The sequence below is a fragment of the Tursiops truncatus genome, chromosome 3 (assembly GCF_011762595.2).
Source record: "Tursiops truncatus isolate mTurTru1 chromosome 3, mTurTru1.mat.Y, whole genome shotgun sequence".
Classification (NCBI taxonomy): Eukaryota; Metazoa; Chordata; class Mammalia; order Artiodactyla; family Delphinidae; genus Tursiops; species Tursiops truncatus.
This window is the reverse complement of record NC_047036.1, coordinates 100,574,658-100,601,938: the sequence shown is the minus strand read 5'-3', so window position 1 is coordinate 100,601,938 and position 27,281 is coordinate 100,574,658. Positions and strand designations below refer to the sequence as shown.

Below are 27,281 nucleotides of genomic sequence, written 5' to 3'. Positions count from 1 at the left end.
CGGGTCTTATTTTTGTATCCATTCAGCCAGTCTATGTCTTTTGGTTGGAGCATTTAATCCATTTACATTTAAGGTAGTTATCGATACGTATACTCCTATTACCATTTTCTTAATTGATTTAGGTTTGTATGTAGGCCTTTTCCTTCTCTTATGTTTCCTGCCTAGAAAAGTTTCTTTAGGATTTGTTGTAAAGCTGGTTTGGTGGTGCTGAATTCTCTTAGATTTGCTTGTCTGTAAAGGTTTTAATTTTTCCGCCAAATTTGACTGAGATCCTTGCTGGGTAGAGTAATCTTGGTTGTAGGTTTTTCTCTTTCTTCAGTTTAAATATGTCCTGCCACTCCCTTCTTGCTTGCAGAGTTTCTGCTGAAAGATCAGCTGTTAACTGTTTGGGGCTTCCCTTGTATGTTATTCGTTGCTTTTCCCTTGCTGCTTTTAATATTATTTCTTTGTATTTAACTTTTGATACCTTGATTAATACGCGTCTTGGCGTGTTTCTCCTTGGATTTATCCTGCATAGGACTCTGCACTTCCTGGAATTGATTGACTATTTCCTTTCCCATATTCAGGAAGCTGTCAACTCTAATCTCTTCAAATATTTTCTCAGTCCCATTCTTTCTCTCTTCTTCTTCTGCGACCCCTGTTATTTGAATGTTGGTGTGTTTAATGTTGTCCCAGAAGTCTCTGGAACTGTCCTCAGTTCTTTTCATTCTTTTTTCTTTATTCTGCTCTGTGGTAGTTATTTCCACTATTTTATCTTCCAGGTCACTTATGCCTCAGTTATGCTGCTATTGATTCCTTCTAGAGAACTTTTAATTTCATTTATTATGTTGTTCATCATTGTTTGTTTGCTTTTTAGTTCTTCTGCGTCCTTGTTAAACATTTCTTGTATTTTCTCCATTCTACTGCCATGACTTTGGATCATCTTTACTATCATTATTCTGAATTCTTTTTCAGGTAGACTGCCTATTTCCTCTTCATTTGTTTGGTCTGGTGGGTTTTTACCTCTCTCCTTCATCTGCTGTGTGTTTCTCTGTCTTCTCATTTTGCTTAACTCACTGTGTTTGGGGTCTTATTGTCGCAGGCTGCAGGTTCATAGTTCTTTTTGTTTTCGGTGTCTACCCCCAGTGGCTAAGGTTGGTTCAGTGGGCTGTGTAGTCTTCCTGGTGGAGGGGAGTAGTGCCTGTGTTCTGGTGGATGAGGCTGGATCTTGTCTTTCTTGTGGGCTGGACCATATCTGGTGGTGTGTTTTGGGGTTTCTGTGACATTATGATTTTAGGCAGCCTCTCTGCTAATGGGTGGGGTTGTGTTCCTGTCTTGCTAGTTGTTTGGCTCAGGGTGTCCAGCACTGGCGCTTGCTGCTTGTTGAATGGATCTGGGTCTTAGCGTTGAGATGGTGATCTCTGGGAGATCTTTCACCGTTTGATATTACGTGGCGCTGGGAGGTCTCTGCTGGACCAATGTCCTGAACTCGGCTCTCCCACCTCAGAGGCACTGGCCTGACACCCAGTCATAACACAAGACTGTGTCAGCCACACGGAGAGGGGGGAGAGTTGAGAAGGTGGGACAGTGCAGAGGGAAGGCTGACTTGGGGTTTCATCTGTGGCTTCCTTCCACCCCTGGCTACTGAGCTGCAGAGAAGGCAGGAGCTGCTTACCCATCCTCCCTCTTCCTCTTTCCCTTGACTTTTACTATTTTTTGTTTTTAATGTGCTCACATACATTTATATGTAGTTAAAGAAGTATAGTTTGGTTTGTGGTTTTCCTTTCTTTTTTTTCTTTTTTTCTTCTTTTTAACAAATCCTTTGGGATTTTAGTAATCACTTTGGGGTTAGAAATGAGTTCCCTCAGTGACATTAATGCCTTTACAATATTTAGTCTTCCTATCCTGCAACATGGTTTATTGTTCCATTTATTTTAGCTCTCATTTTAAGGACATCAGTAAAGTTTTACATGTTTTCTTTTCTTTGAAGACTTTTTGGTTAGCTATATTTTATGGGGTTTTTTTGTCGTTGTTGACATGGTGAATGTAATTATTTTTTTCTATTGCATTTTCTAATGAATTATTACTGAATTGCAGGAAAGCTATTGATTTTTGTGTGTGCATTGTTCCAGTATCTAGCCATCTTGATGAATTCTGTAGGTTCTAAATGTTAAAATTTATTTTCTTGGGTACCTGGAAACCTCGGGCCCGGGAGTCAATTCTTGCTGGGGACGCACACCTGGGCAGCCATGGGAAGCCAAGGATACAGCATTATATTTAATATTCATGTCTCCGTAGGCTCCTGTTGGCTGTGACAATTTCTCATACTTTCTCATACTTTCCTCATTTTTGATGGCCTCGACAATGCTGAAGACTAATGCCCTGTTCTAAAGGCTCAGAGTCTTCTGCTTCAGTTGGCAGAAAGTGAAAGAGACAGTGGAGGAGCCACTTCAGATTCATAAAAACCCAAGCTTAGAGCTCTCAGAGGAGGTGGAGACATTCAGATGCCTTTTACAGCAGGGAACTGATGTGTTCAGGTGGTTCTAATGTTTCCCGAGCCATCTCTATCACTGGGGGTGAGGGCAGTGCCCTGAAATTTTCCCTGGAGGAACAGAATTTAACTTTGCAACATGGATAAGAAGTAAAAGTCAATATTCTCCATATAAATAGCCAATTATTTCTCTGCTATTTGTTGAAAAGACTTTCCTTTTCCCAATTGAATTGATTTTTTGCCTTTGTCAGAAGTCTTTAGAACATAGAGAGAGCTGTCCATCCTTTTTTACTTCTGGTATGGAGTGATGGAGATCTCCTCTAGCACCCAGTGCTAAGGCAACATTTCCAATTTGAATCTTCCATTGGTCAGGCTGCTGCAAGCGGCCCAGCTTTAGCAAGACCAGCCAGATGGTTGAGAGTCTTGGTGCTCCAGCCAGCTGTCAGGACTGAGCCTCTGAGGTGGGAGAGCCGAGTTCAGGAAATTGGTCCACCAGAGACCTCCCGGCCCCACGTAATATCAAACGGCGAAAGCTCTCTCAGAGATCTCCATCTCAATGCTAAAACCCAGCTCCACTCAGTTACCAGCAAGCTACAGTGCTGGACAGACTATGCCAAACAACTAGCAAGACAGGAACACAACCCCACCCATTAGCAGAGAAGCTGCCTAAAATATAATAAGTCCACAGACACCTCAAAACACACCACCGGATGCAGTCCTGCCCACCAGAAAGACAAGATCCGGCATCATCCACCAGAATACAGGCACCAGTCCCCTCCACCAGGAAGACTACACAACCCACTGAGCCAACTTTACCCACTGGGGGCAGACACCAAACACAATGGCAACTAAGAAACTGCAGCCTGCAAAAAAGAGACACCAAACACATTAAGTTATGCAAAATGAGAAGACAAAGAAATACACAGCAGATGAAGGAGCAAGGTAAAAACCCACCAGATGAAAAAAAATGAAGAGGAAATAAGCAATCTACCTGAAAAAGATTTCAAAGTAATGATAGAAAACATGATCCAAAATCTTGGAAATAGAATAGAGAAAATACAAGAAATGTTTAAGAAGGACCTAGAAAACTAAAGAGCAAACAAACAATGATGAATAACATAATAAAAGAAATTAAAAGTTCTCTAGGAGGAATCAATAGCAGCATAACTGAGGCAGAAGAACAGATAAGTGACCTGTAAGATAAAACAGTGGAAATAACTACTGCAGAGTAGAATAAAGAAAAAAGAATGAGAGGAATGGAGGACAGTCTCAAAGACTTCTGGGACAACATTAAACACACCAATGATTGAATAATAGGGGTCCCAGAGGAAGAAGAGAAAAAGAAAGGGACTGAGAAAATATTTGAAGGATTATAGTTCACAACTTCCCTAATATGGGAATGGAAATAGTCAATCAACTCCAGGAAGTGCAGAGAGTCCCATACAGGATAAATCCAAGGAGAAACATGCCAAGACACATATTAATCAAACTATAAAAAGTTAAATACAAAGAAAAAGTATTAAAAGCAGCGAGGGAAAAGCAATGAATAACATACAAGGGAAGCCCCAAACAGTTAACAGCTGATCATTCAGCAGAAACTCTGCAAGCCAGAAAGGAGTGGCAGGACATATTTAAACTGATGAAAGAGAAAAAACTACAACCAAGATTACTCTACCCAACAAGGATTTCAGTCAGATTTGGCAGAAAAATTAAAACCTTTATAGACAAGAAAAAGCTAAGAGAATTCAGTACCACCAAACCAGCTTTACAACAGATGATAAAGGAACTTTTCTAGTCAGTAAACACAAGAGAAGGAAAACACCTACAATAACAAACCCAAGACAATTAAAAAAATAGTAATAGGAGCATACATGTTGATAATTACCTTAAATGTAAATGGATTAAATGCTCCAACCAAAAGACATAGACTGGCTGAATGAATACAAAAACAAGACCTGTATAGATGCTGTCTACAAAAAACCCACTTCAGGCCTAGGGACAGATACAGACTGAAAGTGAGGGGATGGAAAAAGATATTCCATGCAAATGGAAATCAAAGGAAAACTGGAGTAGCAATTCTCCTATCAGAAAAATTAGAGTTTAAAATAAAGACTATTACAGGAGACAAAGAAGGACACTACATAATGATCAAGGGTTCAAATCAAGAAGAAGATAAAACAATTGTAAATATTTATGCACCCAACATAGAATCACCTCAATACATAAGGCAAATGCTAACAGCCAAGAGAGGGAAAATCGACAGTAACACAATCACAGTAGGGGACTTTATCACCCCACTTTCAGCAATGGACACATCATCCAAAATGAAAATAAATAAGGAAACACAAGCTTTAAATCACACATTAAACAAAATGGAGTTAATTGATATTTATAGGACATTGCATCCAAAAACAACAGAATACACATTCTTCTCAAATGCTCATGGAACACTGTCCAGGATAGATCATATCTTGGGTCACAAATCAAGCCTCGGTAATGTTAAGAAAATTGAAACTGTATCAAGTATCTTTTCTGAGCACAACAGTATGAGACTAGATATCAATTACAGGAAAAAACTTTAAAAAGTACAAACACATGGAAGCTAAACAATATATGACTAAATAACCAAGAGATCACTGAAGAAATCAAAGAGGAAATCAAAAAATACCTAGAAATAAATGACAGTGAATGCCTGACAACCCAAAACCTATGGGATGCAGCAAAAGCAGTTCTAAGAGGGAAGTTTAGGGCTTCCCTGGTGGCACAGTGGTTGAGAGTCCACCTGCTGATGCAGGGGACACAGGTTCGTGCCCCATTCTGGGAAGATCCCACATGCCATGGAGCGGCTGGGCCCGTGAGACATGGTCACTGAGCCTGCGTGTCTGAAGCCTGTGCTCCACAACAGGAGAGGCCACAACAGTGAGAGGCCCGCGTACTGCAAAAAAACAAAAAAAGGGAAGTTTATAGCAATAAAATGCTACCTCAAGAAACAAAAAAAATCTCAAGTAAACAACCTAACTTGATACCTAAAGCAATTAGAGAAAGAAGAACAAAGACACCCCCAAAGTTAGCAGAAGGAAAGAAACCATAAAGATCAGATTAGAAATAAATGAAAAAAATTGAAGGAAACAATAGCTAAGATCAAAAAAACTAAAAGCTGGTTCTTTGAAAAGATAAACAAAATTGACAAACTACTAGTCAGACTCGTCAAGAAAAAAAGGGAGAAGACTCAAATAAATAGAATTTGATATGAAAAAGGAGAAGTAATAACTGACACTGCAGAAATACAAAGGATCATGCGAGATTACTAGAAGCAATTCTATGCCATTAAAATGGACAACGTGGAAGAAATGGACAAATTCTTAGGAAAGAATAACCTTCCGAGACTGAACCAGGAAGAAACAGAAAATATAAACAGACCAGTCACAAGCACTGAAATTGAGACTGTGGTTAAAAATCTTCCAACAAACAAAAGTCCAGGAGCAGATGGCTTCACAGTTGAATTCTATCAAACATTTAGAGAAGAGCTAACACCTATCCTTCTCAACTCTTCCAAAACATAGCAGAGTGTGGAACACTCCCAAACTCATTCTACAAGGCCACCATCACCCTGATACCAAAACCAAAGTTGTCAGAAAGAAAGAAATCTACAGGCCAATATCACTGATGAACATAGATGCAAAACTCCTCAACAAAATACTAGGAAACAGAATCCAACAGCACATTAAAAGGATCATACACCATGATCAAGTGGGGTATCTCCCAGGAATAAAAGGATTCTTCAATATACTCAAATCAATCAATGTGATAAACCATATTAACAAATTAAAGGAGAAAAACCATATGATCATCTCAATAGATGCAGAAAAGGCTTTTGACAAAATTCAACACCGATTTATGATAAAAACTCTCCAGAAAGTAGGCATAGAAGGAACTTACCTCAACATAGTAAAGCCCATATATAACAAACCCACAGCCAACATCATTTTCAATGGTAGAAAACTAAAACTTTTTCCTCTAAGATCAGAAACAATATAAGGTTGCCCACCCTCACCACTGTTATTCAACATAGGTTTGGAAGTTTTAGCCACAGCAATCAGAGAAGAAAAAGAAATAAAAGGAATCCAAATTGGAAAAGAAGTAAAACTGTCACTGTTTGCAGATGACATGATACTATACATAGAGAATCCCAAAGATGTTACCAGAAAACTACTAGAGCTAATCAATGACTTTGGTAAAGTAGCAGGATATAAATTTAATGCACAGAAATCTCTTTCATTCCTATACACTAATGATGATAAAGCTGAAAGAGAAAATAAGGAAACACTCCCATTTACCATTGCAACAAAAAGAATAAAAATACCTAGGAATAAACCTACCTAAGGAGATAAAAGACCTGTATGCAGAAAACTAGAAGACACTGATGAAAGAAATTAACAATGATACAAACAGATGGGGAGATATGCCATGTTCTTGGATTGGAAGAATCAACATTGTGAAAATGACTATCCTACCTAAAGCAATCTACAGATTCAATGCAATCTCTATCAAACTACCAATGGAATTTTTCACAGAACAAAAAATTTCACAATTTGTATGGAAACACAAAAGACCCTGAATAGCAAAAGCAATCTTGGGAAAGAAAAACAGAGCTGGAGGAATCGGGCTCCCAGACTTCAGACCATACTAGAAAGCTACAGTAATCAAGACAGTATGGTACTGGCACAAGGACAGAAATATAGATCAATGCAACAGGATAGAGAGCCTGGAGATAAACCCACACACATATGGTCACCTTATATTTTATAAAGGAGGCAAGAATATACAATGGAGAAAAGACAGCCTCTTCAATAAGTGGTGCTGGGAAGACTGGACAGCTACATGTAAAAGAATGAATTGGAACACTCCCTAACACCATACACAAAAATAAACTCAAAATGGATTAAAGACCTAAATGTAAGGCCAGAAACTACCAAACTCTTAGAGTAAAACATAGGCATAACACTCTATGACATAAATCACAGCAAGATCCTTTTCGACCCACCTCCTAGAGCATTGGAAATAAAAGCAAAAATAAACAAATGGGGCCTAATGAAACGTGAAAGCTTTTGCACAGCAAATGAAACCATAAACCAGATGAAAAGACAACCCTCAGAATGGGAGAAAATATTTGCAAATGAAGCAACTGACAAAGGGTTAATCTCCAAAATATACAGGCTGCTCATGCAGTTCAATATTAAAAAATCAAACAACCCAATCCAACAATGTGCAGAAGACCTAAATAGACATTTCTTCAAAGAAGGTATACAGATTGCCAACAAACATATGAAAGGATGCTCAGCATCACTAATCATTAGAGAAATGCAAATCACAACTACAATGAGGTATGACCTCACACTGGTCAGAATGGCCATTATCAAAAAATCTGCAAACAATAAATGCTGGAGAGGGTGTGGAGAAAAGGGAGCCCTCTTGCACTGTTGGTGGGAATGTAAATTGATACAGCCACTATGGAGAACAGTATGGAGGTTCCTTAAAAAACTAAAAATAAACTACTATATGACCCAGCAATCCCATTACTGGGCATATACCCTGAGAAAACCATAATTCAAAAAGAGTCATGTACCATAATATTCACTGCATCTCTATTTACAGTTGCCAGGACATGGAAGCAACCTAAGTGTCCATTGATAGATGAATAGATAAAGAAGATGTGGCACATACATACAATGGAATATTACTCAGCCATAAAAAGAAACAAAATTGAGTTATTTGTAGTGAGGTGGATGGACCTAGAGACTGTCATACAGAGTGAAGTAAGTCAGAAAGAGAAAAACAAATACCGCATGCTAACACACATATATGGAATCTAAAAAAATAGAAAATGGTTCTGAAGAACCTAGGAGCAGGAGAGGAATAAAGATGCAGATGTAGAGAGTGGACTTGAAGACACAGGAAGGGGGAATGTTAAGCTGGGACGAAGTGAGAGAGTGGCATGGACATATACACTACCAAATGTAAAATAGATAGCTAGTGGGAAGCAGCCGCATAGCACAGGGAGATCAGCTCGATGCTTTGTGTCCACCTAGAGGGGTGGGATTGGGAGGGTGGGAGGGAGATGCAAGAGGGAGGAGATATGGGGATATATATTTACGTATAGCTGATTTACTTTGTTATACAGCAGAAACTAACACACTATTGTAAATCAATTATACTCCAATAAATATGTTAAAAAAATAAAATAAAATTTATTTTCTGAGTTGTTTTATAGAGGCAATTAATTTATCTGAAAATGATGAGAATTTTACCATGAACCACCCTTTACCAGAACTATATTCTTTCATCAGTGCATTTAAGACTGTAAATTAACTCCTCGGTTCCATATTAGCTGCATCTAACAAGTTTTGATATGTAGTATTTGATTGTTGTTCAGTTCTCAATATTGCAGTCTACTTTGTTTTTATTGTGATAAGAACAGATACCATGAGATCTACCCTCAACAATTTAAAAAGTGTACAGTGCAGTAATGTTAACTGTAAGCACATGTTGTATGGCAGATCTCTAGAACTTTTTCATCTTGTATAACCAAAACTTTATATCCATTGAACAGCAACTCCCCAATTTCCCCTTCCCTTAGCCCCTGGAAACCACCATTCCACTTTCTGCTTCTGTGAATTTGACTAGTTTATCTACCTCATATAAATGGAATCATGCAGTATTTTTCCTTCTGTAACTAGTTTTTTTCCCTTAGCATAATATTCTCAAGGTTCATCCATGTTGTCATATAAGGCAGTGTTTCTTCCTTTTTTATGGTTGAATGATATTCCATTGTATGTATATTTCACATTTTCTTTATCCATTAATTGGTCAATGGACATTGAGGTTGTTTCCACATCTTGACTATTGTGAATAATAATGCAATGAACATGAGAGTGCATACATATTATTGAGACTCTGGTTTCAATTTTTTGGATAAATACCCCAAAGTGGGCTTGCTGGATCATATGGTACTTCTATTTTTAATTCTTTGAAGAGCCTCCACATTGTTTTCCATAGCAGCTGCACCATTTTACATTCCAATTAACAGAGTACAAGGATTCCAATTTCTCCACATTCTTGTCAACACCTCCTTTTTTTTTGGTAATGGACATCCTAACAGACATGAGATGATATCTCATTGTGGTTTTGATTTGCATTTCACTAATGATTACTGATGTTGAGCATTTTTTCATATACGTGTTGGCTATCTGCACATCTTCTTTCAAGAAATGTCTGTTAAAATTCTTTGCCCATTTTTTAAAAATTTATTTATTTTATTTATTTTTGGCTGCACTGGGTCTTCATTGCTGCTCGCGGGTTTTCTTTAGTTGCAGCAAGAAGGGGCTACTGTTCATTGTGGTGCACAGGCCTCTCATTGCGGTGGCTTCTCTTGTTGTGGAGTATGGGTTCTAGGCACACAGGCTTCCATAGCTGTGGTACATGGGCTCAGTAGTTGTGGCTCGCAGGCTCCAGAGCACGGGCTCAGCAGCTGTGGCACATGGGCTTAGCTGCTCCGCGGCATGTGGGATCTTCCTGGACCAGGGCTCGAACCCACGTCCCCTGAATTGGCAGGCGGGCTCTCAATCACTGTGCCACCAGGGAAGCCCGCTTTGCCCATTTTTAAATTAGGTTATTTGATTTGTTTGTCTTTTTAAAAAATTAATTAATTAATCAATTTTAATTAATTTATTTATCTTGCCTTTGTGATGTAGGAATTCCTTATATATATTGAATATTAACCCCTTATCAAATACATGGTTTGCAAATATTATCTCCCACTCCACTGGTTGTATTTTCACTCTGTTGATTGTTTCCTCTGCAGAGCAGAAGGTTTTTAGTTTGCTATAGTCCCACTTGTCTATATTTGCTTTTGTTGCATTCTATGTTGAATGGGATCTCTCCCTCTCCCTGTTAAATATTCCTCCCTATTTCCCTTAGATTTATAATTACTCCTTCCAGGCCCCCTGGGGTTCTTATTCTAGAAACAGGTGGTGTTTTAGGACTCCTTTTCTGTGGCGACATTGAAACTATCAAAGATGCTGTCACCCAACCAGCAATTCCTGTGTCTTGGCCTAGGTCGTTGTCCTCCGACCTCCTTAGTTGCAACTCTAAATAGGGCACATCTGTAGCATTTTTAGCTTCCTTTGCCTCTTTAGATGAGCCCCATCATAGCCACTGATTTTAAGGAATAAGGCTTATTTTGATTACATGGAAAACTTTCAGTTCCAAGTACCTCATAGGAGCTAAACTTCTACCACCTATATCTGATTTTGGATTTTAACACCAGCAAACCTGCACCATCAGCCCTGCTAGATACTGTGTTTCTGGTTTGTGAAGTTGTTAATATTATTTTTGAATTTAGCTGGTTTTGCTTATTTTTTCTGTTTATGTTTTATCTGTCACTGGAGCAGAGAGATTCCATTAAATTATGGCCTTCCCCTCTGTTTCTCTTGGTCAGAGACTGCTCCTCCTGTGTGCCCTGTTGGCTTCACTGCTCACTGTGTCACCATCACTCTGTACCTTCAGGGTTGCTTGCTTCTGGTTTTCAGAGGAAGAGCAGCTCCTACTCAGAGAGGCAGAAAGGCTGACTCACTATCATTATATCTAAACCTAGTTCTTTAAGGTGTTCCCAGATCTTGCTCTTTGAATTACCCTCTGGTCTTTGAGCTCTCTTTCTCTGCTGCTTCCCTTTCTGAATGAAAATGTGCTAAAGCCTCCTTTTTTTTTTTTTTTTTTTTTTAAAGCCTCCTTTTGATAAGAGAAAACAAACAAAAACCAAGAACAAACAACAAATATTTCTTTCCTTAACCCTGCTACTCCCTTGAAAGATATGGCTCTTTCTTTCTCTTTAGTGTTAAACATTTTAGAGGAATATTGCATAGTAGCTAAGTCTAATTCTTTTACTCCCATCTCATTATGCTGTTTGCAATCTGGCTTCTATTGTAAGCAAACTTCCCTCTCAAAAGTCATTACTAAATCCTTATAGACCAAACACAATGGCCATTTCTTGGTTTTCATCTTTCTTAACCCCTCTGTAGGACACAAAGGAGCTGTTCACCCCTTTCTGCTTATAAGTCATCCCTACTTCTATATGTCTTCCCCTGAGGCTCTTTGCTCGCCCTTAGTCATTCTCTATCTATACTTTTCCCCTTGGCATCTCCAGTTGCTGGCATTTTTACCTTTTTAACACGTGACCTAAAAACTTTCTTTGTAAGCAATGTTTTGCATCTTTTCAGAAGTAGTGAGTAGTGACTAGCAGTAGTCTTAGAAAGAGTTTTGGAGCCAGATAGAGCCTAACTCTGCCACTGAGCAATGTTCTCACTGAAAATGTGGTTAATATTTAATACATCTTGGTGGATTTTTGTCACAATTAAGTGAGATAACATGTAAAGAGTAAAGGCACTGAATTGGAGCTCACAATATTAGTTCCTTTTTCTCTTCTTCCTTATAGAAAGAGGCAGATCTTAAATAAATTCAATAAGCACAAAAACGTCCAGTCCCATATATCATATACCCTTATCTCTATCTATCTATCTAGTACTTCTTACTCTCTGTTGAGACATCTCTAACTAGGCACCAAAACAGGGAAGCCTCAATTTCAGTGTCCCAAAGTGAATTTAATATCTTCCCCACTCTTTGTCTTTACCTGAAGTTACGTTTCTAGTAACCATGGCAAACTTCTGTTGTGTGATCTGTCTTGGCCCCATTGTATAATTTGGTCTTGATTCTATACGCACAGTGTATCTTGCATCCATCCACTATTTTACTGTCTGAAATCACTATCTTAGCTTAGAACTTTATAGCCACTTCTGAAGGCTAATGCAAGTAGATTCAAACTATGCTTTAGAAAGTTGAATCTGGCAACAGGGCTTGAAATTAAAATTGACCCTTGAACAACACAGTTTTGAACTGCATGGGTCCACTTATACAGAGATTTTTTTTTCCAAGGTCAAATACCACAGAACTACATGATCCTTGGATGGTTGAATCCATGGATACAGAGTGCTGACTGTAAAGCTATATGCAGATTTTCAACCACATAGAGTATGGGTGCCCCTAGCTCCTACATTGCTCAAGGGTCAACTACATAAGTATATATACACAGATACATGAAAATATCTGAAAAATATCAGAAACTATAAAAATTTCAGAAGTAATTATTTATCTATAATAGGTTCACCATTAGAATTATCTTTAAAAGAAAAATTTTAATCTAAATAAAGGGAAAAACCCACAGATGATACCTTACCTTCACAGGTTAATCAGTGAATGGCCCCATTTTTGTTCAAGTAGCCAATTGGATCATATGTCCAAGGGCCTCTTGATGGTACTTTTGTTTTGGTGAGTCAGCAATGCTTGACCCTATATTCAGAGGGCTTAGTTGCAGCCCTAATTATCAAGAGTGTTGATGTTTCATAAGAACTCCCAGTTGATGGTATTCTGACTCTGGGGTGACAGAGCCTTCTTCAGAGAAAAGGCTTAAAGTCTTATTAACAACTACATATTTGAAAAATCACTTTTAGCAGTATATTTGATTACACGTCTAGCTTAAGAATTGTTTTGCTTTTTAAAAAATACAATCCATGTTGAGTTGCTTTTAATGCACAACCCATAGTTATTTTAGCAAAAGGTAGTAAAAATAACTTAGCCTGCCACCAAAAAATACTGTTTTAAGGATACTGAGGTGCTCATTTTTGATTCTCTCATTCCCCCACCCCCAATATATACATGAAAACAAGTTCAAAGTGGCTGCCTGAATCCCCAAAGTCTCTTAGAAAAAAATGAAATCTTCTTTTCCCAGATCACAGTGTAGTGAAATAAATTAGTATAATGATTTATGTTTACTGTTTTAGTCAATTCTGATAGAGATTATAGAGACAAAATGACAAACTGCCTTAGTGGTAAACTTAAATCATGTCAGCCAATCTTTAGTTTTTCCTTACCCTAATTGCTTCACCTGTTCATTTATCTTCCCAGGCAATCTTGGGAAGAAATACTAGTTCAATCAGTGCATGTGCAAACCACCAGAGATAAAAAAAAGTTTAGTCTAATTTGTCTCACTAAATTGTAATGCCTCTAGCAAACAAATCTTGGTTTGAAAGGAGACTGGAGAAATCTGAATAATTATGGTGCAAAATGCTCTCTTTTTGAATTTCGAAAGATACCATTTATATACATGTTGCTGTCTCTCCACTCCTACCTCTATACTTCTTTCCTGTTGTTTTTGAAAGCATGTCCTATTTCCAAATTAGAACCAAGAATTGCATGCAGTATCTTTACTCACACAGCTCAGGACCTGCTCAATATAAAAGTACAAGATATACACTTAAAAAAAATCCAACTGTGTTCTACACTGAAAAAGTCTAGGTTGAGAAGTGACTTTTATAGGGATAATAAAGAGATTCCAGTTTAAAGTGGAGATAAAACCTCTAGCTACAGGAAGATAACTTTGAAGCATGGAAGCTCTTAGGTGATGAGAACGGGGTTATGAGTGTGTGTTCTTTGTTTCAACAGCAAATCTTTATAATGGGCTTATTAGGTGCCAAAAAGTGGGCTACATCACTTTTCATTTGGGGGGACTATGGAATCCAGGGAAATTGGCTTTGTCTCTTTCTGTTTTTTATTGAAGAGTCACAGAATATCATCTCCATGTTAGAAAACATATCAAATGAGAGTGATTATGATTAAAGTATTTTAATGATTTTTTTTTCTCTTCACACAGAACAAGCTGACTTCTCTGAGTTTTCTCTGGATCTGTCAGAGAGAAGACTGAATCTGAGCTGTCAAGTGCTGCTGAAAAAAGGTGGGTGGCCTTGTCAACAACACTGGGGTAGAAATTACTAGAATGCACAGCAGCCTCCACTCACATAAGAAGGAGAAAGTCTCTAAAGCCCAGGGTGGTGTGTGGAAGTCACAGCATTTGTTTGCTGCCCCCCACAGAATTTCTGGGTGTGGCTCCCTAGGGTCTTCAGATGAGGGTCGCTTAGCAGGCCAAGCTCGGCAGCATACCCCAAATCAGCAAGAGGGGTTTTCATGCTCGTCATAAACTGTTAGAACTAAGGGATCTTAGACATCATCTTTAAAATGAGAACGTTGGATATAAAGGAGACGCTAGTCTAGAAAAGATTAGGGAATTTCTTAAGGTCATATGGGAAATAAGGTAGAGAGCTAGGACAGAAACTGGGATCCTACCAAACCAGGAGGACTGACCCCAGACTCTCTAGACCCACCCTTAGGATGGAACAAGAACAAAGCAAACCAGAGAAGCACATTTAAAGAAAGAGAAGCCTTGAAATATTAAAGCAAACTTTACTCTTTCCTGACTACCAGAGTCACTCTCATGCCAACATACTTGGACTTGGATGACTAACACGTTTGCTTTGAGTTTTCTCTTTCAGAGGACTGATAGAGTGATTAATTAACCACTGGGTACAAATTACTCTGGTAGGAGCTTTGGGGAAAACAGAGAAGGCCATGGCATGACCTCAGGAAGCTCACAGTCTAGCGGACAAGGTGAACTGGACATGTAATTAACCAGCCACGGTGCTAAGTCAAAGAAATCAAGGGGATAACTTGATAACTGCAAGTTATTTGTAGAACTATTGTGAGAGAATGGATTATTCGACATAAAATTTCTCTTTATTAGTGGATCTTCACTGTGCAGGAAGAAAAGTTAATGGCTTATATATTGGTGAATAACACACCCAGAGTGAGGTGATGTAATTCACATGACTATCAGTGAAGTTACACTAGTGCTTGCCTGTCCCTATTTTTCTAGCTCAAAAGATAAAAGAATGTGCAATTTGTACAGAAAAGAAACGAACAGACCCATTGCTTTCTTATATTTTACAATTTAAATGGTCAATTTAATATACATGTAATAGTGTTATCATATTTCTCCTTTGCAGGCCTTTGTTGCAGAGAGATGCATGGCCCTGCCAATGCAATGTTTATGGGGGAGCTGCCATTGATCAAATACTGCTATGTGCCAGGCATTGTCATGGGCACTTTGATGTATTTTATCTCATGTACTCATCACAGCAGTCCTATAAATAATTGTTACTATCTCCATTTTACAGATGAGAAAATTGGATTTTAGAGAGGGTAAGTAATGTGCCCAAGATCACATAGCTAATAAATACCAGAGCAGGAATTTTAACCAGATCTGAAGACCCCCGTATCCATGTTCTTCTCCCTCATCCCATTGTTAAAGCATGATGCTTTGGAGAATAGAGAAGGAAATCAATCTTCTAAACCAACAAAGAAGGAAAGATCTTTCACAGAAGAGAGAACAGGAAGGAGTATGATTTTGACAGTCAGCAGTCAGAAGGAAGCAGGAATGAGGAAAGAGTGTGCGGCACTCAGAGCCACGGACACTATGAATGACCATGCACCTGTCTTCTGTCTTATTCTGCTAAGATCCCTGGGCCAGAGCAGCATTTACTACCTGAGAATAATGATGAGTACATGTGGATTTGTACCTTTTCCTTCTGCATGCTCAAGCAGAAGAGGGGAAGCCTGAGGGGGTAGGTTTGAGTTAGAACCCACATTTGTGTACAAGCTGAGGACTTCGGCAGTGAGGCCAGAGGCAATGAACATACTATGCAACCAGGCTAGGTTAGAGGGAGAAAGGAAGGGACCAGCTTGGAATCTTTACATATGCAACATTATATCCTTATGCTCAGGTTGGATGGTAAATTTTGCTTGTTTGCTATTTCAGCAACAAAGTGTTTCTATTAAAGGAAAACAACTTCAATATTTAATAGGGGATGTTATCTTTTATTAAAGACCCTATCAACAACAACGAAACAAACAACCACAACAAAAACTTGAACAAGGAAAGGCTCTTAAAGCAAAGTATGTTAGTATCAGACAACAGTCACAAAATGTTTTGAGAACTTTCTGTGTTTAGATAGGAAATCTTTTCTTGTAATTAAGAAATTAAAGAGGAAAGATAAAAGAATCTTCACTTCTGTATGAGTGAGGACATAACTCATGCCAAACCTCTGAATTCTTATCACTTTCCCAGGATACCCATTTATCATGGTCATCTATCTACTTATCAGGCCTGTGAGAGGAAAACATCAAAAAGCATGAGCAATCTTGATCCCTTGAAAAACCCCGGTATTGGGCATGACCCTTCAAAAGGCATTATCATCAAACAGAAGCTATGTCAACTCCCTCACATGGCCAGAGGTTATAATGCTAAAGATTAAAGACTTGATGCTACAGGGAAAACAGGAGAAGCTACATTTGAAAAAAAGATAAATTCCTCTTTTTTCTGAGCTCTTTTCATGATTGTTCTCTGCAACTTACTTCACACAGAATTTCTTGGCAGCAGTTTTCTGAAGGAAAAAGCTTAAGGAAAAAATATGCTGTCAAAAATTTAAAGAACTATTTATTTATGTTATTTTATCCAGGATCTCAAAGCCTATCTTCCTCCCTGCAACGCTAAAATTCAAAGACACCAGAACGAGAAAGAACTGAAGACTTGGTTGGTAGAAAATGTGTGGAATAGGATTCCACGTGGCATCATTGGATACACCATTATAAGATTTCAAAGCGGGCTTCCCTGGTGGCGCAGTGGTTGAGAGTCCGCCTGCCGATGCAGGGGACGCGGATTCGTGCCACGATCCGGGAGGATCCTGCGTGCCGCGGAGCGGCTGGGCCCGTGGGCCATGGTCGCTGAGCCTGCGCGTCCAGAGCCTGTGCTCCGCAACGGGAGAGGCCACAGCAGTGAGAGGCCCAAGTACTCCCCCCCAAAAAAAGATTTCAAAGCCTAAAACCAGTCCTAATGTCCATGCATTTTACAGAAACTGATGGGCTAAGTAGCTGGGATTCCCAGTTTTTACTGCAGGGAGCACCTATCTGAAGTGTAACCACCATCTGTGTATTATCCTGATGGATGCTGAGTAGAGAGTAACTGAGCAACCACATTTGAGCTCTTGCTACCAGAGGAATGTTCTACAGCATTAGCCAGGAAGTCCACTGGTGTCCACAGATCTATCCCTAGCAGAGAGGATGAAATCTTCTCTCTGTGCTGGCCTGTGGAGGAACGCTCTTCCTATAGTGAGAAAATGGTGGGCACAGCCTTGCAGGTGCGAGGGCTGGAGTTAGGCAGCAGCACAGCACAGCTACATTTGCAGTACCCACTGGAAAGAAGCGTAGCCTTCTGTGGATAACACCCGGAGGAGCTGAGAGTATGTCTTGACTAAGTGCACAAAAAAGGTGAATAGTGTGAAACAGAAAGCAGGGAGACTAAACCTCAGAGAACACAAAGGAAGATCCTGGTTTAATCAGACTAACCCAGAACTATCCACTTAGTCACACTAGGTAAAGGTTCATTTGCAGGTTCTTTAGTGGGGAGAAGAAGGAATCTGACCTCAGCGCCTCTGTATCTTTTTTTAGAGCATGGGGTCTACACCTGAGACATGTGAACCTGAGGTTCCTCAGATGGCGTCAGGGGGACCAGGAACCTTTAAAGTTCTTTGAAGAACCTGTGATGTTGTTGTATAAATGTGCCTTTCCTTCTGAGGAAACAGTTTTCAAATGTGACTAGAACCCAAAATAGGTTGACTGCTGCTTTAATACTTATTGTATATATAGGTAAGTACATTGTTCTTACGCAGGGTAGGTTAGCCATAACGTAGTAATCATTCTCAACACATCTTTTCCTATCTTAGTTTCCATAGTCTTGAATTCAAAGACTCTTCTAAGTTTTTCCGCATTGTTATATGAAATAGGGGAACTGCCTTGTTACGGGCAACAACACTTTGATTCTCGGTGTGGACAAAGCCAGAGAAGCAGCCGCCTTACTGAAGTGACCTAATGAAGTTTGATTCCATCTGAATATGCAATAATTATAGCCAAAGCTTGCAAACTCAGGTGCAGCCTGCAGAAGGTCAAGCCATAAGGTAATAAAAAGCAGTGAAAACTCACCTTTCGTCTTGGGAGACCATGAGGAACTGGACAGCACATGTCAGGGGCAGCCAAGACTCAGCTCCAGAGGTTACTATGATGGGATGCTTGTCCAGTGTTGCCTGATCTTCCAGATTTCCAAGGAGATCTAGAGACGTGGATTTTTAACAAAATTTCTGTTATATTAAAGCTACCCAGAAAAAGCGTTATAAAGATGTATGAATCTTTACTTGATGCATGACTGAGCTATAAATCTTAGTTTGGGGTAATGTGGATTAAATGCTTTTAAAAGACTTCTCAAATTTATCTTTAAGATTTATAAAACTCTAAAAATACTTTAACTTAAAATGAAAATATGTGAGAACAGGTAGACGGGTGGAAGCCATTTCTCTCTAAAGATGTAGTCAATGATATTGTCCGCATGATAGAGAATGTCACTAGGAAGAAGCCCAGGAAGAGCAAGCCTTCAGTTGCTTGGGGTAGATGTGAACTTGATCCATGTTGTCTGCAGTGGACAGATATAACCTGTGATGTTACTAATTCTGAAGAGTAGCTGATATTATTTTAGAGGGAAGTTTTACTGTATATGGCTAGAGAAATGACACAGCAATGAGGCAGTAAAGAAGGAACAAAAAGGAAACAAACTGTATAGAGCCCATGCTGCAGGCCTTTTCCTTCCCTCCTGAGAGGAGAAGAGCTGGGAATCACAAGCCTGAGCAGCAGCAGTGAGGCATAGAGGGCTTGATACCCAGTGAATAGGAAAGCATGGGGTACACATTTTGGCAGTAGAGGTGCCTCTACTAAACATGAGGGTTGAGTTTCTAGTTTGCCCTGGGTTACTTACCAAGCCTAGAGACTCAGCATATCACACCTGACTCAGACACACCCAGGAGACATTTATTCTCCCAAGCCCAGTATCTAATGGGCAATGTTAGAGGAGACCCTTAGAGATCATATGAGGTTTGCATTCAGTTCTTGCAGAAATTCAATGCTTAAAAAAGGCTGATTTCACAGTTGACTAACCTGTAATCCCTTTGCTTTAGTTCCAGCCTGAAGAGTCATAGTGTGTTTAGTGTGTTCTAAAAGGCTTCTCTTTATGTAAGGAAATATGGCATTATTTTATATGCACTGGGACTCTATTCTAAAGGACACTCACAGGTGTCCATTATGAGGGCCATGCCTAAGAGAAGGACACTATATCATCTTTGGTGAACTGACTGTTCAAATATTTTGTCCATTTTTTTTTATTACAACAGGGGTATTAAATGTCCTTTCCTCACCCTGGCCTGCAGAATATGGTTACCCTGCACTGGCAGGGTGGTATCAAGAGAGATGGCAAACATAAAATGTTCACAAAGAGTGGCATAGGGTTGCCCAGTAGCCAGCCACTAAAAACAATGATGTACAAGATAGGGAGATACTGGTAAATGAAATCTTTGTTCTTTTAGAATTTGCAATTGACTTGTCACCCGAGGAGGCTTTAGTAGAATCTGATTATGGCGCTGGTATCTGAGCACAAGGATAATATCCAGTTCAGTGGCTAGGTTGAGAGGAGTGGCTTCCAGCATTATAGACAAAGAGACACCTGCTTTGTCCTCTAATAGTGTCAGATCTTAGTTACTCTGATGGTCTTTTCGATGTATTAAGTTGGCTAAGCTACAGACCCCAGTTATTCAATCAAACACTAATCTAGGTGTTGCTCAGAAGGTATTTTGAAGATGTGATTAAAGTCCATAATCAGTTGACTCTAAAAGAGATTATCCTAGTTAATCTGAGTGGCCTGATTCAATAAATTGAAAGGTCTCAAAAGCAGAGCTGAGGATTTCCTGAAGTAGAAGAAATTCCCCCTGCGGACAGTGTACGCCCAGGAGTTGCCCTTCCTGATGGCCTGCCATATGGATTTTGGACTTGCCTAGCCAGCTCTGGCAGTTGCATAAACCAACTCCTTGCAATAAATCTCTTAATATATACCTTCCACTGGTTCTGCTTTCCTAGTTGAGCTTTTTTTTTAAAAAATTAATTAATATATTTATTTTTGGCTGCGTTTGGTCTTCATTGCTGGGCTTTCTCTAGCTGTAGTGAACGGGGGCTACTCTTCGTTGCAGTGTGGGGCTTCTCATCATGGTGGCTTCTCTTGTTGCGGAGCACTGGCTCTGGGCACACAGGCTTCAGTAGTTGTGGCACGTGGGCTTCAGTTGTTGTGGCTCGTGAGCTCTAGAGCGCAGGCTCAGTAGTTGTGGCACACGGGCTTAGTTGCTCCGCGGCATGTGGGATCTTCCTGGACCAGGGATCGAACCCGTGTCCCCTGCATTGGCAGGCGGATTCTTAACCACTGCGTCACCAGGGAAGTCCTTCTAGTTGAACTTTGACTGACAGAGTCACCTATTGACTAACTTCCTCTTGGACTGTGTAGATTGGCCTCATTTTTCATAAACATGTCTTAGCCCACAAAACCTTTAAAAAACAAACTAGTTTCAAGTTGTTTCTTTTAATCAAGATAGAGCTGAATTAGAAAAAACTTTAATAAATTGTCATTTAATAGAGTCAATAACATTTTTGAATTTTTGTGACTAGTGATCTATTTGTACTTATTTACACCATCAAATTTTGTGTTTTCTGTTGACACATTTATTTTTTATTTACTTCCCCTTCCCCTCTTTTTAGTGCATTTTACTGGATTGTTAAAAAATTTCAAAATGTCTCCTACTGTTTTGCTGGTTTGAAATCTATGCAATGCATCTACCTTCTTTCAGTGGTCACTATTATTTTATATCTATATTTATTTATATTTTTAGTAACAAAACATTAAGTTATTCATTATTTATAGACTTTTCCCAAACATGCCATGGAACTTATTCGGTTTTAAATACCATCAAACAATCCCAAACCAATTATTGTTATTTTTTTCTAGAGCTTTAGTTTTATTATCAATATTTTTATATATGCTGATACTTGTTTTGATTAATTTTCAGAGTAAACTATTAATTCTTTTCCCCATATGTGAATGAAGGCCATCTAGGCCTTGAATTTAACTTTCTATTATAGACTTTTCAATATTTGACATGATCTCAACTATTAAAATTCTCAAGATATGTCCTAAACAATGTAACCCAGAAATGCTCTACAATTTCACAAAACACAACCAAAAGATGAGTAAAGTAGAATTGCAAGCTTAATTCATTACATTTTCCAAGGGGCATTCTGTCCCTTTTCATGAATTTCTAGAATCTTGCACCATAGAATCAAAAACGAATAGAAAAGAATAATGAGGCATCCACAAATGCCTTCAAAATATCTGGAAGCAAAAGGTTAAACTTTAGTGGTGTTAGACAAAATTTTAACATGACTTAGATATGGAGTTACAGATTATATAGTATAAGACAGCATTTAATATGCAAAAAGAAGTTCCTTTTCTTTAAACTTTTGTTTTCAGAGACATAAAATTGTTCCTTAATTAAGAGTCAAATTTTTAAACCACTACTAATTAAACCAATGTTGTTATTGAGAAAGATTGCATATCTCAATCCATTGATTCACACAAAGTAATAGCCATTATTACACTGAATTCAAACCTTCTGGGAAAGCAGAACACAAACCCTGAACTTAAATAAGATTCAGAGTTATCCTAAAAATGGTGTAAGTCAATATTTAATCAATCAGAACAAATCTGTTTTTGTATAAAAATTTAAACACACAAAATGAACACCTTGAGACACTTTCGGAATATATGAAAGCAAAGAATTTCCAAATAGACACAGTCTTAGCTTATGAGTAAAGCCCTCGGTTGTTGTGGGTTTCAGAAGAGCAGCGCAGTGTAGACAAAGCATGATAGGGCCATAGATCACAGTAATAACATTTGCAATAAACAATAACAGAACAAAGCAGACATCTATAAGAATCCCACTAGGAATTTACGTTATCCATAATTTTTCTTTACATTTGAGAAACTATGGCAGGAAAGGCCATTACATTCAATGGCACCAATTAATTTCTGCAACTTTTAATGACATCTTTCTGAGTAAAAACCTCACATAATGCCCTGTGCACATGATTGATAGCAGCTTATGTTTGATTTGTACTGGATTCCTGATTTTTTTTAGTATTTTTAAAGAGTCCCTCTGCAGCCAATCAAGCAATCAACATGAAATACTCAGATTCTCTCTTGAAAAGTACAAGAAAAAAGAAAAGACAATGTGCCTTCTTTCCTGGGCCAACAGACCACTAGTGATGTTATTTAAGTAGTTTTCTGGATGATGGATTACAGAGATTTTTACTCCAAGAGAAAATGATAGTCAAAGAAAACCATTTAATTCTTGTTCTATGCAGGATATCAGAGTATAACTCTACTCTTAAACATGGGTTTGTAATACACAATTTCCCTTTATTGACTTCCCTAGACTTTAGCGAAAAGTATTTCTTAATATCCTAGAAAATATTCCAAGTTTGTAATATCAGTGAAAGGATTTAAACTGAACAAATAGGACCACACAAGAACTCACATATGTTTTTAGTGGGCATGATCATGGGAAATGAATCCTTGATTAGCATGGGGTTTGGATAGAACTTCTCTTTCCTTTAACCATAAAAGCTCCAGTCAAACTTTGGTTGAGTAGTTTAAAAAATAATCTAAGATAGTGAGTATGTCTAGTGGTGTGCTGGTAAGCGCAGGGATCCTATTCACGAGATATGCATTCTTCAGAAGGCTCTTCTGAATGAGAAACAGAGAAGCCTAGAAAGAGCCTACGTAGCATGTGTGCCAGCGACAACCTGTGAAGTAAAAATGGCCCGATGAAGACCAAATACTGCCCAGAACCATTTACCGGTGATGACCATGAGGGGAATATTAGAGTGTCTAGGAGGTACAAAACATGCATTTATTCCATAAACGTTCATTGTCTAGTTTAGTCTAAATACTGAGACAAGTTTAGAGAGACTAAATGGCTTGGCCAAGGGCACAAAGAAGATAGCATAGAGATGGGGTCATTCAAAATTGTAATTTGTAAACAATATGTTTTAGTATGTCATGAAAATAATACAAGCAAAAGGACAGTGGATTTCATGATTCAGTAAATTAAAATGAAAATAGAGTAAAATTCTCCTATTAATTGGTGGTTTAGATATTTCTGAACTATTTCAACCATAGATTTTAATCATCTAAGAAAATCATAATTCTTGTTCAAGGGACTCTATTTAACTGCCAGCAGTCTTGGGCTCATGGTTAAGGAAGAATCAATTCCTAGGTACTTGTGGAATAAACACACCCAGACCTTTAAATTTCTATAACTTTTCTATAATTATCCAAGGTTCCTGGTATGTTCATTAACCAAGAATTCCAGATAACCCAGCAGTTACTCAAATCCCACAACCTCTGCTGACAAATAGAGCTTTGGATGACAGAGATCTAGACGAAAGATGATAAAATTCAGATTTTTCCATGACCACCAATATTGTCATGAAAGAGTTCTGTGGTTTTATACCAAAGCAATCTATGGGCTATGTTCTGATGTGTGCTTTATGTAATCTTTCTTTCAATCCACAGAAAGTTACATAAAATGGAATTCACAGAAAGTTAAATAAAATGGAATAATTCTTTTTCTAATGAATGGACTCATCCAGTTTTATTTTCTACATTGCTTTTACTTACACGATTGCTGCCTAAGTCTTTACTTCTAAAATGTTATCCCTGTAGATAACTACTGAGGATTATTGCATATTAATGGGGACCCCAGAACTAGAAGTGACCTCAGAGGTAATAAACTCTAACATCCTCATTTTACAAATCTAGAAATAGAAGCTTTGAAAGTACTTGCCCAAGACCACTGAGAAAGTTTGCAGCAAAGCCAGGGTTAGAACCCTAGTGACCAGATGTCTAATAAAATACAGTGATGCTCCCTGATTATTTTTTTTTTGTAACATCAAAATCAGAGTAACAAGAAATAGGGTATTGTACTGTGTTCCCTAAAAACTTTCTGTGAGCCCTGTTAGAGACTGGCATATTCTTTGGCCTCCCCCTCTTCAGGAAACATAAACTAAACCTTGCCCAGAAAGATCAAGATAAACTTAAAATTACTCCCCCAAGTATATGTGTTAGTATTCTGAACAGTCAATACTGGTCATTGTTATTCCTCTTAGCAGAGGCTGAGAGTCTTATTAATTGCCATGTACCTTTTTTTCCCTGTAAAACAAAATGTACTCCTTGTATATGAAAAGCTTATTTTCTTATTCAACTAAAGAAAGGAGGAGAAATGGGAAAGAAGTGTTGGGAAAATTAAGGAAAGCGAAAAGAGGTAAAATGGGGAAAGAGGACAAAAGAGAGTGAGAAGTTTAACTGAACAATACTAGGGGATCACTTCACACGCATTGGGATGGTTATTACAAAAACAAACAGGAAATGACAAGCGTTGGCCAGGATGTGGAGAAATTGGAAGCCTTGTGCGTTGTTGGTGGGGATATAAAATGGTGTAGCATCTGTGAACAACTATATGGTAATTTTTCAAAAAAGTAAACAGAATTACAATACGATCCAGCAATTCCATTTCTGGGTATATAGCCAAAGAAGTGAAATCAGGGACTCGAATAGATATTTGTACACTTATATTCATAGCAGCACTGTTCACAAGAGCCAAAACATGGAGGCAACTCAAGTGTGCATTGATGGATGAATGGATAAAACAAATGTAGTATATACATACAATGGAATGTTATTCAGCCTTATAAAGGAAGGAATTTCTGACACATGCTATAATATGAATGAAACTTGAAGACATTATGTAAATAAGCCAGTCACAAAAAGATAAATACTGTGTGATTTCATTTATATGTGGTGCTTAAAGTAGTTGAATTCATAGAGGCAGAAAGTAGAACAGTGGTTGCCAGGGCTTGGGGGGGAGTAGAGAACAGGTAGTTGTTTAATGGGTATACAGTTCAAGCTGGGAAAAATGAAAAAGTTCTGATGATGGTTGCACGACAATGTGAATGTACTTAATGCCATGGAACTGTACATTTACAAATGGTTAAAAGGGTCAAGTTTATGTTAAGTATATTTTACCACAACTGAAAAAAAGAGAGTACTGGGAGAAATTTATGAAAGGCAAAAATATAAATGAGCCTTATACTTCGGTATGTACTAAAAAAATAATCTCCCTGAAGTAATATTCATTATTTTTAGCAAAGATAATTCTTTTTGTTTCAAAACAAAAAATTGTTTTTCAAAGACAAGGGGCCTGGGGGCAATTCCACTTTCTTTCCCCACAGACAGTGTTTAAAGGCAGGTGAGCTAGTGCACTCTTTCTACCTTAGAAAAGGTATCACAGCTTTCAGAAGTGTACCCTCTATAGAGTCAGTATGTTTTTTCCCTTGTGCAATACAATATTTGCTTTGATTATTCCTATTTGAAAATAAATAGCCAAGTCTTTATTTTTACAATACTCTTTCTGATCAATCCAAAGGCAGCAGAAATGAAATATTTGTTCTTTCTACTCCTTTACAGTTAGTTTTTCTTTAATTACAGGAAATTCTCATTATAAATATGCTCTTTGTTATCAAGCAACATCAGCTATTGGATACTTAGCCTGGTTGCCAAGTTTATTTTAGTCTTTACAGCTCCTACCTTGCAAGGACATTTCAGCTTCTCCCATATCCTTTTAGAGATTGGGTAATGGCCAAACTGCAAAGGATTGTCATTTATTAAACAATAGAATAGCTTCCCGTGAGCATAGATGATATGAAGCAACTCATTTAAGATATGTAAAGTGGTCCTCATTTTTATTGGCAAAATATGTAATATCTTGAGATGAAGGTTTGCTTAATCATCACTGCAAGAATATCATATTATTATTACTCTCAGAGACTTTAAGGAAGCTGCTGCTGTGTGCTAGATCATTTACTATGCCTCTGTGACACGAAGGGTTGACAGATACGGTTCTGGCCCCAAAGGATCTTACTACTTATTAGAGGCACCATATGGGTAGATCTTGGTTAACTTGCTTTATACAATTTTGTGATTGAAATTGTTCAGGAGCAGTTCTGTTCCCAATATTGCCAGAAAATGCATCCTTTTTATGGATCTCCATCTTTCGTGGTATGAGTACCATATCACATAGCTTACTGTCTGCATTAAAATGAGTTTACTATTCCATTGTTGTCAGTAGCATAACTCTACTATTTCAAGAGTCTCTTGCCCAAGTAAATAACTGAATTGTTTATTACAGAACTTTCGCGAAAGACCCATCAACTCTTCAATCGAAAGCATCAACAGGCAGTTCACATCCCAAGACTCTTTGAGCCTTTGCCTAAAGACGTTTGCCATTTCTATCAATCCTAATCTAGTATATAATGATCCTTAACCAGTCCTACTGAAGTCCAGGCTTTAAAAGACCATCTTTGAATCCAGACTTCAAAATTCTAATAAGTCAGAACTTGCCCTTCTCTCAAGTCTATGGTATTCACAATAGCCAAAAAGATGAAAAAAATAACAACAAAAAACCAAAATGTCCATCGACAGAAGGGTGGATAAACAAAGTGTGGTATATCCATTCACTGAAATACTATTCAGTCATTAAAAAAAGATCAAAGTACTGATACATGCTACCATGTGGATAAATTTTAAAAACATTATGCTAAGTGAAAGAAGTCAGACACAAAAGGTCACACACATATTGTACTGTTCCATTTATATGAAATACCCAGAACAGGTGAACCCATAGATACAGAAAGCACATTAGCAGCCGCCAGGGATTTGGAGTGGTGGAAGGAGAATGGAGAGTGACTGCTTACTAGGTATGAGATTTCCTTTGGGGGCGATACAAATGCTTTGGAATTAGGTAGAAGTGATGAACGCACAACGTTTTGAATT

The 27,281-nt window shown here is 38.3% G+C and overlaps 1 long non-coding RNA gene across 1 annotated transcript in view; it reads right to left on the bottom strand.

Annotated features, from left to right (window-relative positions):
• The window catches only part of LOC141278216 (uncharacterized), a 91,158-nt gene that overhangs the window by 17,092 nt on the left and 46,785 nt on the right, over window positions 1-27,281 (bottom strand). The window contains exon 2 of the long non-coding RNA XR_012330563.1: window positions 18,449-18,575. This is a non-coding gene — a long non-coding RNA (uncharacterized lncRNA). The remainder of the gene's footprint in view (window positions 1-18,448; window positions 18,576-27,281) is intronic.